Raw genomic sequence first — 17,596 nt, 5'->3', positions numbered from 1 at the left:
CGGAGGCCCATCGTTAGGACTGTTTGGTGCACTGTGTGTTCAGATGAACTTGTACTCTGCCCAAAATTAAAGTCATGAGGGATGGCCACTCAAACCCACGACGCCTGGACGAGGTTTCACCTTGATTTCGTCATGTGTCGAAAACACTCACCACGGCACTCCTCGAACACGCTACAAATCGTGCAGTCTTCTAAATGTGTGCCAAGTCTCTGGACCATCACAATCTGTCCTGGGACAAACTCGGATGGTTCACGCGCGTTACCAGTTCTACACTAATAAATATTCCAGACAACATGCTCGCTGATACTGCATGCACAGTGCGTGCGTATGACTAACAGTCATTCCTCACCATGTGACGCTTCTATCGCCTGGACAGGTTCATATAGATACTAGGTCAGTGGTCATAATGTTCTGCCTAATCACCGTATAATTTGATACAGTTGTATAAACGGAATTTGCAACAGAGACTGAGGAGCTTTAATGGAGGTATTACATATAAAAGGGTATCGACATCGTATATACTATGTCCCTCCAACAACACATCAAATTGCGAATCTGCTACATACTCGCAACCCGTGGGTGGCCATGCTTCAGTTAACGTCTGCTGCAACTGGTACAAGCCGCTGCAAGCGAAACACCGAGCTGGGCTTGTACCACATACAGGCACTACTCAACGACGATATTATTGCACGTGGCCTTCATCAGCAACACGCAGTGACGTTACAGTAATCAAGCACTTTGGTGACTAAGGAGAACACATCGCACTCTCAATGCTTTCGGGTCATTTGTCCCTATACTATCAACCCCGATTACGCGCTGACTCCGATAAGCGCACATAATCGCCCTTACTGTTAGGTACAATAATAATATGATCGACTAATAAATATTCCAGACAACAACAGCAGCAGCAACAGCAACAACAACACGCGAAATCTAAGGCAGCCACCACGTGGGGCACTAAGTCCAGTGGCAGCAGAGCATGCTTGCACAAGCACGGTCCTGTGATCGCAGGCACTATTTTCGTGTGACAAGTCGTGTAGCCATCCATTCGCTGCGACAGTATTTAGGGCGATCAACTATGGGTCAGCAGTTTGGTGTAATTTATTGAATCAGTCAGTCCTTTGAGTTCTCTGGCCCAGGCGTTGTCGCCATCCGCAGTCCATCAGTCAGAGCTCTCGCTAGCAATTATTATTGAACCCGCCTGGCTAGCCGCGCGGTCTAACGCGCTGCTTCTCGAGCAGGAAGGCGTGCTGGTCCCCTGCACGAATCCGCCCGGCGGATTAGGACTAGGTCCGTTGTGCCGGACAGCCTGTGGATGGTTTTAAAGGCGGTTTTGCATCTGCTTCGGCGAATGCGGGCTAGTTCCCCTTATTCCGCCTCGTTACACTGTGTCGGCCATTGCTGAGCAAACACCGTTTCCTCGTATGCGCGCACCATAATTATTCTAGCACGCAAACATTTAAACATTTGGGGTTACACTTGTCTGGTACGAAACATTCCTCGGGAGGGGGGGGGGGGGGGGAGGGTTCCACTGGGGGTGCCGACGAACCGCACAATAACTCTGGGTCGGCGGTGGAGTGGGTGGACTGCTGTCGCCTGTTGTGGGGTTGTGAACCACAGAGGGCTACTGCGGGAAGAGGCCTCTGCGTCGTTCGTAGGTCCCGGCTTACGAAAAAAAATTTTGTTGTAAAGTTGCGGTGCAGTGTAACTTCTAATCTTTATTGAGCAAAGAGCAGTGACTTTACTTCTTCAGGCTCTGACCTTACACAGTTGTATACTAATTCTGTAATTAACTTCAGAGCTTCGTAAGCGAACTGGGACTTGGACGTTTTTGTTACTCATTTGGTCTTCAGCCACCTTGTCATTATATTTTTTCCTTGTCGAACTTAAAATACTAAGTGAACTTTCATTTACATGTACTTAAAACTCCAAGAAGGAGGCTTGCTTTCTTGAGTAAACTCCTTCTACATTGTTTGCTTGGCAGAGTTCTCACTTCCCCACCGTTGGCCCAAGACGTATCAGCACATGTGTATTTTAATAGAGAAATGAGCAAGCATTCTAAGTTATACACCAAACTACATAGTGCAGGGGTAGAATGAACCACGTAAGCACATTCTGCCGAGTAATACTAGTTGACAATGTGCACCCCTAAATGTACTTCACAAATAGGTATTTGGGGCAGATAATAACGTTGTGTGTACAAAACACATGTATGCTGCTTATCTTAATACACAAAAGCTGGTCGCATATGATGCAGTTGTCTATAAGAGATAGATGGCAATGCTTGTGGACTATAACGAACTGCACAGGGTCGAAGACTGGTACCGAGACTGGACGTAAATATACAGTACGACACATAAATAAAAATGATGGCGCACCAAGAAAGAATAATCCGAACATAACGTACACATACAAAAAGCAAATACACTTGTTGATTTATTCAAGAGGAAGAGCTTCACAAATTGAGCAAGCCAATAATGCGTTGGTCCACATGTTGCCCTAATGCAAGCAGTTATTCGCCTTGGCCTTGATAGATAGAGTTCTTACATAACCTCTTGAAGGATGTCGTGACATATTCTGTCCAACGCGCACCTTAGAACGTCAAAATCACGAGAGGCTTGAAGGGTCCTGCCCATAATGCTCCGTACGTTCTCAACTGGGAAGAGATCCGGTGACCTTGCTGGCTGAGGTAGGGTTTGTCAAGCACTATGACGAGCTGCAGAAACTCTCGGTGGTATGTGGGCGGCAATTTCCCACTGAAATGTAAGCCCAGGATTGGTAGCCATGAAGGACAAAAGAACCGACCGTTGATTATCGTCGACATGCCACTGTGCTGCAAGGGAGCCGCGGTGTCCATCCAAAGGGTTCCTGCTTTGAAATGAATTGAAGCCCCAGACCACCACTCCTGGTTGTCGGGCTGTATGGCTGGCGATAGTGAGGTTGACATCTCACCGCTGTCTGTTTGGTTTCCAGACGTCTTTGCTGGTCATCGGGGCTCAGTCAGGAGTGGGAATCATCAATGAAGAGAGTTATACTCCACTCAGTAAGATTCCAGACCGAAGACGTGTCTGGAGACGCCCGATACAGCAGTGGGATACCAACGTGTCTGTTACTCGCCACACGACCTGACAGCCAGGAGTGATGGCCTGGGGTGTAGTTTCACTTCACAGCAGAGCCCCTGTGGTTGCCATCTGCAGCACCCTTGCAGCACAACGGTACGTTGGCTATACTGCACGCCTCATTTTGTTGCCTTTCGTGGAAAATTGTCCTGGGCTTACATTTCAGCAAGATGTGATGGCAAATTCTGCCACCAAATGTATCAGGATGACCAAATGTAGCGGGAAGACACCAAATGTACTGGATGGGTGCAGGAGGAGCCGTATTAAAACTCGTCAAGAACTTTCCAAGTGATTTATTTGTTTCCACTACCATTCCCCATTCACCTCGGTCCATGTCACAGGGTCCCGCAACGCTGAGGCTACCACGCCAGTGACCCAGTGCAACGTGCAGTGTCGAGCCGGCCCTGTACACCAGCTGCAGAGTTCCGATTACGTCAGGATGGCTGTGCCAGCAGCCCACTCAGTGGCCACCATCCTCATTGTTTCTGCGCTGCTGTGCCGGAATCCGTAGGCTGGCCCTACTGCTGCTTCTTCCTCGCTGGTGTAGCTGAGAACGCGGCAGCAACGACTGCCCGTGGTCTGGCGTCCAAATCAGCGACCCTCTCCTCAGGAAGTCTCCAGCGTGTGTCGGGAGCTGAGACGACTGCCTGCGGTAGCCCTGGCTCGCTGCGGACACCGCTTCGGACTCAGAGGGTCGAACCAATGATCCACCATGGACTGGGATGCTGGCGCCCCATCTGTAGCTGCGCGTAGCCGGCGGTGTGACTTGCATCGCCGTCCAGCAGAGCTGCCACACTTGAATAAATCTCGTTAGAAAACGGCACCTATTTATACTCGGTTGTGTCACTTAATTATACTCAGCTGTGTATCTCTGTTTTACTAATGTGCTGCTCCGAGTCACGTACGTGCCACACCCTGGTGGGCCCCTTCTGCTTGCAGCTTTCACCATGCTGACCGCTACGTTTCAGCTTTTCAGCGGTTCGATGGCCCTGTGGCCTCCATTATACTTCGCAACCATTGGTATGCATAACTCACTGCAATCTGGCCTGCACCTGGCTGTAACTTGTGCACTCAGAAATGTTGCACCGAATCTGACTTTCCTATCTTAAACTGTGGTGCCGCTCCAAAGATAATGGCTGCCTGCACAAAGCAAGAGTTTCCATGCATGTGGTCATGCTTGTCAGACCCTACCTTGGCCAGAAACGTCGCCGGATCTCTCCCCAACTGAGAATGTTCGGAACAATAAGGCTCCCACCCTCTCACCCTCTCGGGATTTTGACGATCTTAGGTGCCAATTGGACAGAATTTGGCACGGTATCCTTCAAGAGAACATCCAACAACTCTATCAATCAATGCCATGGCGAATAACTGCTTGGATAAGGGCCAGAGGTAGACTAATGCGTTATTCCCTTGAAGCCCTTCCTCTTGAATAAAATCAGTCAATTCTTCTGAAACTATAATCCCTTGTTTCTCTGTACAAGCACATAACAGGTACCGATTTCCGACCCATTCGGATTGTTCTTTGCTGATGTGCATTTTTTTTGTCTGAAGAGTGTAAATGTTCAGCACATAGGAGATGAAATCTGGTACTGTTCTATCTCACCGTTGCTGGAGACCTCAAGTACCGTAAAATACCTACGACTAAGTATTGAGAGCAACATGGAATGACCGAATACAGCAAAAGGATATGGGAGAAATATTACGGGAATGTAATTCATTCACGAGCTACGTGGTTTACAAAACACTACTTTGGATAAAATCACAAAACGTTACTGGTTGTGGCCGACCTGCCAAGCAGTTGCATCAGTGTAAATTGTTGAGTGTATAACGTCGGATTCTCTATGATATTGCTAGGATTGTATCGGGTTGGTATACCTCTGAAAAAGACAAGGCGCTTCTCCGAAATGATTTCGGTAAATTTAAGGAAACTGCATTCAGCACAGAGTGTGATATTATTATACCACCACTATCGTATATCAGACGTAGCGATCATCAGAATAAAATAGGAGAGAAAGTAGGGCGTATATTGAGACGTATAGAAATCTTTCTTTTACTCAATCCGTCTATGAGAGAAAATCGATAATATCGAGCAAGAAGACCTGCAGAGGTTGGACGATTGATACAGAGGCTGAGCGAATGTAAATGTAACTATTGCACATAAACAGGAGAAGAAGTAAAGAACTTTATGGTCTCAAAATTGGTGGAAACAGCAACGAACCTAAAATACCTAAGATGAAGCATCTGGAGCGACCTAAAGCAGAAAGACTACAGAAGTAAATTTAACCCATCCCCGAAAGAAACTGTTTACTTAACGCTTATTCGAACGACGTTTGAAGAGTTTTACTCTTCAGAATCGCATACACAGTTTTAATACCCAGAACATTATGACCACCGACCTACTATCGATATGAACCCGTCCAGCCGATAGCTGCGTCGACTGGGGAGGAATAACTGCTAGTCAGATATACGCACAGTACACCTAGTATCGGTGCGTGTACTGCTCGTTTGTAAAACGTGGAAGGCGCGCAATCAATCTTATTTTGACCGAAGGCAGATTGTGAAGACTCGCCGGCATTTCGGAAACTGCAACACTTGCCGGGTGTTCGAGGAGTGCTGCTGTGAGTGTCTTTAACAAGTGGCGAAACCATGGTGAAACCACGTCCACACGTTGTGGTGCTGGCCGAGCACCACTCATTATAGAAGTCGGACGTCATAGACTGGGCAGATTGGTAAAACAGGACAGGCGGCGAACTGTGGTGGAACTAACACCAGACTCCAATGCTGGACAGCGTAGATGTGTGTCTGAACACACAGTGCACCGACAGATCCTAACGCTGGGCCTCCTCAGCTAACGATCCATGTAGGTGCCAATGTTAACACCACGACATTGACAACTACGACTGATATTGGCATGTGACCATCGGCACTGGACGTTGCCGCAGTGGCACAGAGTTGAATAGTTTGATGGATACCGACACATTCTTCATAATGCCGATGGGACGGTGCGAAATCGCCGTCCTCCAGGGAACAGCTCCTTGGTACCTGTACTGTAGAATGGTGACAAGCTGGCGGCGGCTCCATTATGCTCTGGAACACATTCACTTGGGCATCCATGGGTCCAGTGGAGCTCGTGCAAGGCACCATGACAGCCAGGGAGTGTAGTAAACTGGTTGCAGCCCACATGCATCTCTCCATGACCATCATGTTTCTCGACGGCAGTGGCATTTACCAACAAGATAATGCGCCATGTCAAACGGGCAGAAGTGCCATGGTGTGGTCGAGAAACACAGTGACGAGTTTCAATTGATGTGCGGTCCGCCAACTCACCAGATCTGAACCCGATCGAACGCACCTGGGATGTGATTGAAAGTGGTGTCAGATCTCATCGTCTCTCTCCCGTAATTTACAGGAATTAGGTGACTTGTCTGTGTATGTGTGATGACAGCTCTCTCCAGCTACCTACCAAGGCCTCTATTGCTTCCATGCCAGAACGCTTCGTCACTGTAATTCGTGCCAAAAGTGGTCATATCAACTATTAGGTAGCTGGCCATAATTTTTTGGCTGATCGATGTATGCATATTTGTTTAGTTTGTAATGGCCGCAGATTCTATGTTATAGGAATTCTGACGTGTATGTGCCGTATCAGCTACATCTAAGTTGTACATGCAATCCTTTTGTTCCACGTGTTTCGGAGGAATGGCAAATATACAGTGCAAAGGCGATGTGTTGTGATTACGTCTACCGCGACACGGATGTGGGGTGAATAGGCATGACAGTAGTAGTACAAAGCACCCCCCGTGAGATGGATTTGCTTAAAGGGAGGACTCGGCCAAAATGACCAAACGGTACCGTTAGATCGTGACAGGCATTACCAAGAATATTATGCAATACTTAGAATAGCTATTCTAGAGAAGAGATGAGAAGTCAGCCACAGGAATTGCGTAAGTGGATGTCAAAACTTGAAAAGGTAGTAGCGAACTGCGAGGATTGATTACTGGTACCGGAACCTGGTTGCAGGTAAACGTATATTACTCCATGTGAACAGGTAAAGAGATCCATTACTGTTCTGTTACATTTCGAGTTGTATTCAATTTATAACACTACCGAGCATCTTTTTTTTCTTACAGACTAATCGCGCGAAAACCGTGAAACCTCTTTTACTTCTCGTCGTAATCTCCCGGAGCCCTTCTCATATTTCACAACGCGACGCCATTGATTCCATGGCTGCTGCTAAAGCCTTTTTTGGAGTCTACAAAACAGCTAAACGCAACATATAGTGAAAGTGCTACCACGGGAGGTGTTTTTAATCGTTGAAAACAGCCGAAAGTCGTTAGGAGCCAAGTCAGGCGAATAGAGAGCATGGGAAATCACTTCAAAACGGCTGTTTCATAGGAACTAACTGTACCAGCGTGCCGTTTGTTCGATCCGCTGGTGCACAGTATCAGAAACTGTCCCCATTCTGACTGTTGCCGCTAAATCTATGTGACGCACAGAGATGCCATCTCTTTGAAGCCTTCACAACGAGAACGTGCGTATAAAAAAAAAGAAAGAAAAAAAAGAAAGTCCGTATGTGTGTATTTCTTGTATGAAGTAATATTTTTCTATTATGCTTTTTACGCATGATTAAAGCAATGTAAGTTATAGTGGCAACTGGCTAAAATATATTTTTCATGAGGTATAAGAAAAATTCCAAACTTTTGGTAGTTTTCCTTTACTTGAACTGTGAAACTTTGATTCCTGACTAATTTCGTGATTCTAGTTCAACGGGACGTACCCTATAGGTTTTAAAGATTAATTTTGGGAGTGTCAAAATATGTGACACAAACAGGTTTATCTTTTGACTGCACTGAATTAGAAGCTTAACTATTTTACACCGCCAGATGGTAGTATGTGATATAAATTTGAACCTGATACGCCAATTTGTTCATGAGAAAAATGGTCCTTGACAGATAGACAGACAATAGATAAAATATAACAAAAAAATTTTTCCTCTGATATAATTACAGATTAACTGCTTTCGGATTACTTTTTTTACTTATACCGTAAAACGTTGGGTCTTGACAAATTTCATAATTCTAGTTCAACAAGAAGTACGATATAGACTCGATGAGTAAGTTAACGAGTATCAAAGTATGTGATATGTATGGCCGGATCTTTTGTTACATTAACCTAAAATCTGAAATGTTTTACATCGCCAGGGGACCGTAGGACTTAGATTGTAGTGTGAATTTCAGCTGTATACGTCTTCCTATTACTGAGAAGAACAGTTTTAACAGTTCAACATGCGGACAGACAGACAGAGATAGAGACGGACAACGTACGGAATCTTAAAACAGAAATCACTGTAATTCTTCGTTGACTAAAGAAGTTGTTTAAAAGCATGTCTGGGAACACTTCGTTATATGTGTAGACCGTATGTTATATTTGCTGGCAAGCTTATACTAAAATCATCATCGCACAGCTAGCGTGTAAGAATCTACAAGAGATTTCAGTTTCAGATGTCAAAGAGTACACAGCATAGGCAAAGATTGTCACTGCGTAAGCACCAACACGGAGGCGCGATGTTTTCCTCTTCGAAATACCACCGCTGGTTTCTCTGGTATGTAGCGTGTGCAATTGGCGTGTTATACGACTGGTGCTGGGAAGATGGACTGGCCACGGGTATGTCGTTCACAAAACGTTCAAAAACTTTAAGTAAATGAAATTAGCGTAATGTACACAGCACAAAGAAGTGGGTCTAGTGAAGCAGGGGTCCAACCCGTCCGCTTTGACCAATGATATCATACATTACTCATAGAAAATAATGTCTTCACTTTCAGCCATAGATATTAAAAAAGTTCTGTGTGTTATCATTGTACATTAAAATAATTGAATGTGATTTGAAAAGAGATCGCTACATATTGCTCAAAATATTCTTCGTGTGCGTTTATTTAAATAATTGGTTGTTTGCAATTCATTCGGTACTTAATTTCACTCTTAGTAATATTGCGGTAATTTGGACTATTAGTTTCTTATTTTAGGACAAATTTTAGTAGCTCAATTTCGTTTGTAGCTATTGATTTATCTGTTCCGATGAACCTAGATGATTTGAAACAGGCTATGGGTGTAGACATGTTAGACAAGCTTTGTCTTTTACTAATGTGTGGTCTTGTTGCCTAGTATGTTCTATTGTCGTGAGTGTGGAGAACATATGCGACTCACAAGTGTATCTCATCGCCGTAGTCACGACTTATTCGTATGGTGCTGCAGCTAAGATCGGTTGTGGTGGTCTGTTAGACGATGGACGTGGTTCAAAAATCTGAGCTCGCCTTGAGAGACATTACGAAAACCACGTACTGTTGGTGATTCAGATATCCCGTGTGGCTGTGTGTCCATGAATGTCGTGTGAGTAAGCGTACACTTGTGAATTGGGACTTTTTTTGTAGGGAAGTTTGTGGGGAATACATGAAATGTAGCGGGCGGTTGGTAGGGGGGTGGGGGAGGGGGGTTAGTTCGAAATTGACGAGTCGCATTTTGCAAAATGGAGTACAACAGGGGGGAACCTCCGGTGGGTTTATGGGTTTGGGGGGCTGTAGTTTCTGCTCAAGAGCATGACGATGTAGTGTTTAAAGTAGTACCAAATCGAAGGAAGGAACTATAGGTCAGATTATCACGTTGCAGGGGGTTCTATTGTAATTTCAGATGGTTTTCCTTCATATAGGAATTTAGCGGAAAGGGGTTAGCAGCACCTCGTACTTAATCACAATACTGAGTTCAGATCATTATCCACAGGGGCTTGCACCAAATAGCATAGAGGGTTATTGGTCAGCTGTGAAATACCTTGTAGGGAAGGGGAAACGCCGGATTCCCCACTTCGTCACTTAGACGAATATTCGTGGAGGGGTAGTATTCCCCAAACATATCACTCGTTTAAGTGTTTTGTTACACAGGTTGGGCAAATGTATCCGTCCGAAATATGTTAGCTAATTTCATATCAGGATGGGGGGTAGGGGGTGAATGTGTGTGTGTGTGTGTGCGTGTATGTGTGTGTGTACGTATGTGTGTGTGTGCGTATGTGCGTGTGTGTGTTTTCGTAATGTTTTGTGTTATGTGGGTATGTGATTTTTGTTGATGTCTGACTAGGCTATCTATTCGAAAAGAACGACACATGTAACATTCATGAGATTTACCTATATATGTCAACTGGAGAGCGAGATACAAATGTAATGTATAGCTGTATTGCTCAACTAAAGAGTATGATACCATTGTTACTATGTGATCAAAACTATAACTTTCAGTCGATATTATTAACATCGAAGGCGTAAAAAACTATACCCAATGGTGAAGTACGGGATACAAATTGTATGTGTCGTATTATTGCCTCTTCACGTATTTCAACTGAGGTACAGGTTGCAAATGTAACGTACGTCCAGTTCTACGTTTTTGTTAGCAGTGTACTTATATATAGGTGAACGGAAGTATGGGATACAAATATTATGTATGTAGCTCCTTCTGCCATCGATAGTACTGCTATCTACGCAAGAACAGACTATTAGCCGTAGCGGAGGCGAAGTAAACAACACATGTAAAATTTGTATCACGTGCTTCAGTTGACCTATATAGTTCAGCTGAATAACAGGATATTAATGCCAACGAAAACGAAGAAATCCACGTACGCTGAACTTGTATCCCGTTCGGTAGTTAACCAATACAGTTCGAATGAGGTTCGACATACAACCCGTATACATGTCATGTGAGGTATTCTATGCTACCAATATTTCCATCCAGTTTTCCCCTTCATTTTCCACAGAAGTAATACGATACAAACACGCGATATCCTTAACGTGAAAATACTACTTGCTTGACATATGTCTTTCGTATTGCTTTGTTTCTGAACAGTTTTGTCAGGTCTTTCATCTATGTAGTAAATGCTCTCTGGCAACTTCTTACGTCATTGGTCAAATTCGATGGGTTTTATCCCTTGCTTCACTAGACTCAAAGAAGTAACACGCAGTGTAGTGTCTAAACTTTGGCGAGAAGTTGTTGTAGAGTACTCACCGTAAAGCATGCAAATTGGGTTTCAAACTGTCGAGATTGCCATACACATTTCTTTCTCAGTTGTATTGGGAGCCTATTCAAAAGAGAAGACGGAAAATTGTCAATAGTTTTTGTTTTGATTTTAAGGCAGTGTCAAACTTTTAAGCAGGATGTTCAGACGCTACTGGACACATCGATGCTGTTTATCACAAATTCGATAGGGCAGTATACGCACAGCTATGGCGGACGTAGAATTTTCAGGCACTTGAACATACTACATTAAATTTGCGAACAGCCCCTCGGACCAGTGTCAATTTCCTTCTCTTTGGTGACAATACATTTTTTTAACGTGCGGGGCTATCCAAAGATTTTGTACCACTGGGTAAGAACAATAAACAAACTTTCGCTTGTGAAGATTTTGCTTATATTGAACTTGTTATAGATTAATTTTTGCTGGAGATCCTTTCCATATTAGGAACACTTTACTCATATTATAGTCCTAAGAATTTAAAACATTCTTCTGAAATGATTTATTCATCTTGCGATGTAATTGCGCCGTAAAACTATAGCAGACGTCAACTACAGATTGAGATACACGGAGATATATTCGTGTCTACGATGCTAGAATGTAGACAAGAAGAATATCTACCAATATAAGTCACGAAACTTTTCATGCCTTACGCTGAGAATTGAATTTTTTGAAACATTCAAAATACGCGATTACAGTGTGCCAGAGTGATGTTGACTTATTACTTGAGATGGCGGTAGCAATAAATAGAACTGTATTCGATAAACGTTATAGTGACATTACATGTAGCAATGTAAATTGTGACACAATGAAATATAAGTACGAACAACATGATATAGAACGGAATGTGCTAATCAATTTAAGCTATGCTCTTATTGTCCCAACCTAACCAAAACCTCTGAAATCGCTACATATTTCGAAAAAAAGGTGTGGCAAAGATCATTATAAGAGACATTGCTACTAGTGTCATTCGCAGCAATTTAATCTGTACTCTCAGGTCCCAACGTAACCCCCTCATCGGATATCACTACAGATTCAGAAAGAACCCCTCTGCAGTACACCAACTAAGTTGTTGGTTTCCCTAATTACGAAATAATATCTTCTTAGTTCATACACTTCCAGCAAGAGGCGCTATATCTCAAACGATTCGAAACTAATTCGTAGATTATTGGTAGGAGGCGCTGCCACAACTCTTGTTTATCGTTGCCAGCTTTCCTTCCATCCAGACTAACATTAAAGTTTGGAGATTTATTTCTTGATATATGTCGATGATCAGCCTCTAAGGGTGTAATGGTTGAAATGTATTTTATTTGTAGTTGACCATGTGCCAACAATGCGGAACGTGACACAACAATTTACCAATTACAGTAGGTGTGCCATCAATTTGTTGCTGAAAAAGAACAAATTTCCTGTTAACCGTAACAAAATGCGGTGAATGCACATTATGACACAGAACGATCGTGCAGGTGCCGATCTATCCTACATTTACCACTTGTATCTCAAAATAAAAATTTCCCCGCAAGATATGGCAAGTTTTACGATTTGTTGTAGCAGATAGAATTCTTGTCTACATTATAGTATCATGTATATGTGAGTAATGTAAGTGTCTAAAACTCATGAGGCGGTTGAGAACACTTTGCCATACAGGCGACTTATTATTCGGCACCCTTCTCCTCCCCCCACCCTCCCACAATACCCCTGTCATCCTTTTCCCATTTCCTCATACACTTTCATCCGTGTTACTTTTCGACACTGACAGTGAAGTACACAGTATACATATCTTGCACTTGTACGCCCCTCAGTTTACACATATCAGTAGGTCTCTATCAAACATGATACGGCAGTATACTAGTCACAATCAATTCTCTTCTGTGCTTGTTGACACTGGAGTACAGGTTTATGATTCTTTTCTGCTAGATGATCTACAAACTATTGATGAACTTTCCACCTTTCTAAATAAAATCTGTACTGCAGAAGGAGGTGTTTTGGTTAGATCAAAGAAGAAACCCACTGTCCTCAAGATAACATTCAGCCCTGCAAGTACCTACCACAAAAAATATTAAATTGCGCTTGCTGTTGGTGTTTTTGTTGAGGCTGAACAGTAGATTTGAAGAACAATTGTGCATATTAAGATACTTTACTAGGTTATTTAACACAAAATCTTTTTTAAAAACTTCGAAAATTTCGGTAGCGAAAGATTAAACCCGTAATTGTAGTGATATGTCTTTTATTTTCTTGTAGATTGCCCTTGCTAACGGGAATTTTAATGTCTCTGGCAACTGAGCACACCTGAAATACACGTGGCACAAGCGTGTTATTGCAGTTCCAAAACGTCCTATACTGATCATCAGAATCGTAGCAGATAAATAATCATACAACAGTCTCATTCTTCAGTGACGTAACATGATTGAATTCATCTGGGTTGTCTGTTGCAGCTTCATGTACTGCAACTTTAATGAGATACTGGTTCGTAAAAACAAATTAATACTTTTCTGTACCATGCATATGTTACTGTACAAACCATTCAGGATGATTCAGAAGGAACCCTTATCACATATACTGACTGTAGGGATCCACTGAAATTGAGCCTGGAGGCAGGAAGATTAAAAAATTATCGTTTTCGTATAAATGATTATCTGACTTTGAAAACGTCCCGTACCCCAAGAACTAAATTTGATAAGAGGTGTACACTTCTTATTGCACCTCAAACAATTGGTAACTATGCAGTATTTTTCAAGTCGAATCCTGTGAGACCTAAACAATAACCACAGTCAACAAAATATACAAACGTACATTTTATATTATTAATATGAATTTGGATCTCACCTTCTGATTCAATAATCCGAAATTATCCATGGTATCTAAATAATAACATCTACATCTACATCTACATGGTTATTCTGCAATTCAAACTTAAGTGCCAGGCAGAGGGTTCATCGAACCATTTTCATACTACTTCTCTAACATTCCAATCTCGAATGGCGCGTGGGAAGAAGGAACACCTAAATCTTTCCGTTCGAGCTCTGATTTCTCTTATTTTATTATGATGATCATTTCTCCCTGCGTAGTTGTGTGTCAACAAAATATTTACGCATTCGGAAGAGAAAGTTGGTGATTGAAATTTCATAAATTGATCTCGCCGCAAAGAAAACTGCCTTTGTTTCAGTGACTGCCACCCCAACTCGCGTATCATATCAGTGATTGCGCGACAGCACGAAACGAGCTGCGCTTCCTTGCACTTTTTCGATGTCCTCCGTCAATCGTATCTGGTAAGGATCTCACACCGCCCAGCAATATGCTAGCAGAGGACGGACAAGTGTAGCGTAGGCTATCTCTTTAGTGGGTTTGTAGCATCTTCTAAGTGTTCTGCCAAAAAAGTGCAGTCTTTGTTTTGCCTGTCCCACAATATTATCTATGTGGTCTTTGCAATTTAAGTTGCTCGTAATTGTAATCCCTATGTATTTAGTCGAATTGACAGCCCTTAGATTTGTGCGATTCCTCGTATACCCAAAATTCATCGGATTTCTGTTAGTACCCATGTAATAAAGCTAGAAAATATTCACAGAAAAGTAAAACAACTGAGAAAATACTGCTTCATGTCAACAACAGTAATCAACAAAACGATATTCCCAAATTTGAGAGATAGGAAATAAACTTAAGACTTACCCAACTTACATGAAATTTACAACGCTTGGAGCACAAACCTTCACATTTGTTAACGTTACTGGATTTATTGCATTATTTTACCCCTTTTTCGGTTTGGGGGTGAATACAAAGTGGGGTTAATGGAGCGTGAGTTGTTAACAAGATACAGGAAAATGGTATGACGAGGAAGAAATAAAACAAAAAATGGGGGAGACGGAGAGAGGGGCAGAGATAGGGGCAGTTACGGGTGTAAACGAAATTTTTTTAATTGCGTAATTTTTAATTTACTTTTATAGTGTCTGGTTTCCGACATTTATCTGGTCGTTAAATAACTATTTATTGCGTGTTGATGCTTTATGTATATGGACGTTTTCTTGAAAATGGAAGTTCTGTCTTTACGGATTTTCGTGATGTTCATATTTCTGTTGTGATTGCCTTTGCAGAGATGGTGGACCAAAGGCACACGCGCCATTAATGGGAGGCAACCAAATAATTTGGGTACGAGATTGATCGAGGAACTTATGTAGGCCTATCATATCGAAATAATTCGTTCGTTTGCTACATTTGAAGTCACAATACCAAGGTTCATAGTGAACATCCTGTCGTTGCTAAGGCGTCATTTAAGTTGTAAATGACAGATCTTTGCTCATGCCCGCTCACTGTAAGCTACAATGTACTCCATAAAAATATATTGTCATCTACAGTGAGACCGCATAGGTTGGCAGCTGTACCAGCTACGACTTCTGACCTGTAGCTATATCTACACCTATCGGCACGTGCTAGAAACTAATGTCACCGAATTTTTTTATGTGAAAAATATTAAAGATTTTTAAATAAAGCAAACGTTGTTAGTTTTCTATATGATTTTTCTTCATGTCTAAATATTTGCAGCTTTCTGCCTCTACAGGGCTCCGAATTGAAACGTGTAATATGGCAGTGTTTAACGTAATTGTCCTTGGAAAACGGCATATCGTTATCTAGTTTCGAATTTGCAGAGTTCGTCCACACACGGAGCATCCACTCCTTCAGGATGGCAATGGCGGTTCACACACGAGCGCTGAGACATCTGCAACAACCGGACGCCTTTGGTTCGCTGTCATCGATCACCCTCCATACAGTCCCAACTTGGGCCCATCCGATTTTCATCTCTTTTCAAATCTTAAAGATCATCTTCAGGGGGTTCACTTTGATAGTATGAAGCAGTGCAAACAGCGGTATGGTTGTGACTGTGTCAACGAAGTCAGACATTCTGCAGTGGCGGTATCAACAAACTGTTCTCTCGTTGGCAGAAATATGTTCGTATCCAGGCTGACTAAGCTGAGAAGTAAGTAAGTTGACATGAAGAATAAGGATGTAGAATGTTAGTAAGGTTTAAAAAAGATTAAGAATTTTCATATAAAATATTCGGTGACATTACTTTTCAGCATGTCCTCGCACATATTGGCAAGTTTCCACTGCGAATCAGTGCTCACTTATTCGTTTTTGTTTGTTGTGCGCTTACTTCGTGCACTCTGTTTACACAAGGTTTATAGAATGTTTGAAATCATGTGAATTATTTAACATGACTAGATTGCCTAAGGAAAAAAAGTGCAAGATAAGTGCAACAGAGAATTTCAAACATGATGGATTGATATATCTGGTATGGTTAATAAAGGCAATGATTCACAGAGTGTTTTATGTTTTGGGTCATTGGTATGTAGAACATCGTATATAAAACGGCACGCCGGCCGTGGTGGCCGAGCGGTTCTAGACGCTACAGTCGGGAACCGCGTGACCACTACGGTCGCAGATTCGAATCCTGCCTCGGGCATGGATGTGTGTGATGTCCTTAGGTTAGTTAGGTTTAAGTAGTTCTAAGTTCTAGGGGACTGATGACCACAGCAGTTAAGTCCAATAGTGCTCAGAGCCATTTGAACCATTTAAAACGGCACTGTGAAACAAATCACCAGTTTCTTTGTCAAAAAAGTGAACTGCAGCAAAAGGCCTTCATTGGACCTGCTATTAAAGGCAAGGATAGATAGCCCACAACTATGATTAAGTGTGTTAGCAAGGATTCTCATAGCCGCGTGGTCAGAGGTGTCTTGTCATTGTCCGACCGGCTACCCCCGTCGAAGGTTCGAGTCCTCCCTCGGAAATGGTGTGTGTGCGTTGCCCTTAGCGTAAGTTAGTTTAATTTAAATTAAGTAGTGCATAAGCTTAGGGACCGATGACCTCAGCAGTTTGGTCCCATAAGACCTAACCACAAATTAATTATAGGTGGTCATATCAGTGCCGCAAGTTTGTTGACTGTCAGTGTCATTGTCCGCTATGGTAAACATTCTGACGACCGAAAATTTTTGAAGGAAGCTTAGATAGCATGTGCCCTATCATTTTTTGAAGACTTTGAAAATAAAGGTAAGATAGCTGAGCGAAAGAAGACACTTCTTCATGTAGAAACACAGTAACAGACAGAAAACTAGCCGAAAAATGTAAAATAACTACAAAATATTTTCTCTCTTATTTCACTGTGTCTTTACGAAAGTACGGATGTAACTAAATCTGCCTATTTCGCTGTGTTTGGTCGATACTGTTCTGTAAACGTCATCACGGAAGAACAATTTGCTACCATATCTTTGACAGAAACTGCTCAGGGCACAGATATTTCCAAGGCAGTTAATAATTCGGTTACTGAAAAAGAAGTAGATTTATGCAAAATTGTTTCCGTGACGACTGATGGTGCCCCCATAGTGTGAGGAAAAAAAGTTTTTTTATAAATTTATTCCAAGCACACAATAGAGATTCCACCCTG

Source organism: Schistocerca piceifrons, chromosome 1, assembly GCF_021461385.2.
Source record: "Schistocerca piceifrons isolate TAMUIC-IGC-003096 chromosome 1, iqSchPice1.1, whole genome shotgun sequence".
Lineage (NCBI taxonomy): Eukaryota > Metazoa > Arthropoda > Insecta > Orthoptera > Acrididae > Schistocerca > Schistocerca piceifrons.
The sequence above is the reverse complement of the archived record's forward strand: the minus strand, read 5'-3'. Positions refer to the sequence as shown.